A 3,069-nucleotide genomic window follows, 5' to 3' on the forward strand; every position below is an offset into this window, starting at 1 on the left:
ACGTCAGTACGAATATTGTACTGAGTATGTAAGGCATGAATGAAATAAACATGATAGAGAATCACAAGTCATGAGGTGAAGGCAAAACCTGCGCGACCTTTAAGGATGAATATATATATATATATATCACATATACATAATCGTCGTACATGAATCATCATAGCGTATACATCATCATGTCATATAATTCATCATCATAATACCATATCTGCTCATACACATAAAACATTATCCGTATTCGGCCACGTAGGGCTCGACAATATCCCTATTCGGCCTCGTAGTGGCTCGACATTATCCGTATTCGGCCACATATTGGCTCGACAGTATCACATACACAATATCCGTATTCGGCCACATAGTGGCTCGACAGTATCCGTATTCGGCCACATAGTGGCTCGACAATATCATAGACATGTCTTCCGTATTCGGCCATGTAGTGGCTCGACCATATCGCATATATCATAACAAGGATCAGTATATCTTATCATCATCATTGTCATCATATACATCTTATAAGCGTATCGTAACCTTTCATTAATGCATACATTTAAATTTAAAGACAATCTATGAAAATCATATCATATTCGTAGCATGGACTTCGTATGAATGTCGTAGGATAGACTTCATAATCTCTAGGCCTAAGTTCAACATTGCCACTATCGTTTATATAACATATCTCTTACCTTTATCTCATATGAAATCCTCTATGAACATAGACTCGCAGCTTTGCAGAACATTGGTCATAAGACGTGCATTAAGGCTTATGGTCAATCTATAACAATTTCGGGGTGACATAAGGTCGAGAACCCCGAGTCCATTATGGATCATTCATAAGCATTATGCCTCACCTTGAAGGAATTAACATATAAGGTGAGTGTAGTCAATGAACAATATCAATGGATCGTAATGTGGATCATCATCTTGTAGAACCATAATATTATAGGCCTTAGTATCTTTAGACTTAGACTCATCATCATCATTACTACATTCGTAACATACCTCTTATCTTATCCCATATGGCTTATTCATGAACATAGGCTCTTAGTTTTCCGGAAAGTAGGAGAGTCATGGAGAGGTAAGGAAAATACTATCATAGGAATCATATAAGGATCATTAACTTCGTAGGAAGATTATATCATGAGCTTTATGACTTCTAGACTTGGATTCATCATCAACATCGTCATGCTCGTAACGTGTCTCTTTTCTTTATCTCGTGATGCTCTTTAGAATCGTAGACTCATAGTTTTTGATACGTAGGAAAATCATGAAGAAGGAAGGAATATCACATCATAGGATTCATGCCTTAGAAAGAAGGGACTAGCCTTACATACATTTGACGTTTACTATTCTTATCGCTTGCTTGCTTCCCCTATGATGCACTAATGTATACCTTCATGAGAATTCATGCCGTCGTTAGCTAAGCAATTATAAGAACGGACTACTATTTTTAGGGAAAATTGGGCAGCATTTCCTTTGTTTCTACTACGTTTCCCATATTCTATTTCAGCTCCCAAACATTCGGAACCATAATCACAATATAGAAACCAACAATCATCATTTATATACATTTAGCAAAATCCACCAATTTCCTCCAATTTCTCCACATTTAGTGGTTTTTGCTTATCGTCACATTTTCCTCATACATCACACTTATTTCATGGTCTAAACATCATTTATAACATACTCATGATCACAACATATCAACGTTCATGGTTTCATTCAACTATCATTTAATAGTGACACTACTCATCCTTCCAAAACTCATCTTCCATGCTTTTCTACAATCCAAGTATCTTAGCTTTCCAATACCTTAAACAATACAATAAAACCATGAAACAAACCTTAGATGATGGTGGAACAAGCTTAGAGTTGAATCCTCCCTTTATCACCAAAACCCTTCTTCACCTTCCTTAGGATTTTCTTGAAGAAGATGAATCCTACTTGAGTTTCACACACTTGGGTTCATGAATTTGATGTTGTTAATCTTGGTTTCCTTTGATTTTTCTTGTGGATGAAATGTTAGAGAGGGTTCTAGAGCTTTGTAGGACCAAAAATGGTGAAATAATGAGTTAGAAACGAAATTGGGTCTATATATAATAGTTAAGAAGATTCTGGACTGACACAACATGCGGCACACTTTGCGGGACGCAAAGCATGCTAAACGCATGTTGGGTCGCAAACCATGCAAGACCACCAAAAATTTAACTGGCACACTTTTCTACCCAACTGTGTGGCCGCATGTCGTGTTTGCGGGCCGCATGTTGCGCCGCAAAGTGCGCCAGAATGTGATTTTGCCCGAACAGTCTATCGTAAAATGGCCCTAACTTTTGATACCTATATGCTGTGAGGGCCCACAACCTATGGTTGGAAAGATCCTTCAATTATCTACAACTTTCATTTCTAGAGATATTTCCAAATTCCAAACTTATAATGGCGTTTTGGCCCCTCCAAGTCAGATCATCCGGAAATGTTTCCTTAAATCGTCCTTTTGGGATGGCTTATGCCCATATTTGGCTTATGGTTCCTTCTTGAAACCTACTTGACACTTCATTACCAATATAAGGGAAATTATAATTCTTCTCCAAATTGTCATTAAGACATCATTAATTCGGTACTCGAAATGTTTGCCCGACACACCACATATACCTTGCTTTCCTTAACAACTTTCGTCTCCTATCTCAAATGTCTTTGAAATCTCATTTAAAATTATTAAATATTATTTATTACTTATCAAAACATCGTATGCATCATGCCCTTCATCAGTCAATTCACTGTGCATGAACGAAAATTTTTTTGAGGTGTAACACAAAGCAATCGGCGTTAGCTCGAAGAAAGTCAATTAATTTGCGCCTGAGCTCCGAGGTAAGCCCCGTGCCCAGGTATACCTTTTTTTCCGGTAGGTACTCGAACAGGATGATCTGCTCCAGCTCCTCTACAGTTGGCTTGGTTGCATCCGAGTCATCCGGCATGACGAATGATCTGGGCACCTCGAAATCATCCTCTTCATGCACTGGATCCGACCCGGTATACTTTGATTGCTATTGGGGGACCTCCCCTCCAGTTACATCC

The sequence above is a fragment of the Lycium barbarum genome, chromosome 8 (genome assembly GCF_019175385.1).
Source record: "Lycium barbarum isolate Lr01 chromosome 8, ASM1917538v2, whole genome shotgun sequence".
Taxonomy (NCBI): domain Eukaryota; kingdom Viridiplantae; phylum Streptophyta; class Magnoliopsida; order Solanales; family Solanaceae; genus Lycium; species Lycium barbarum.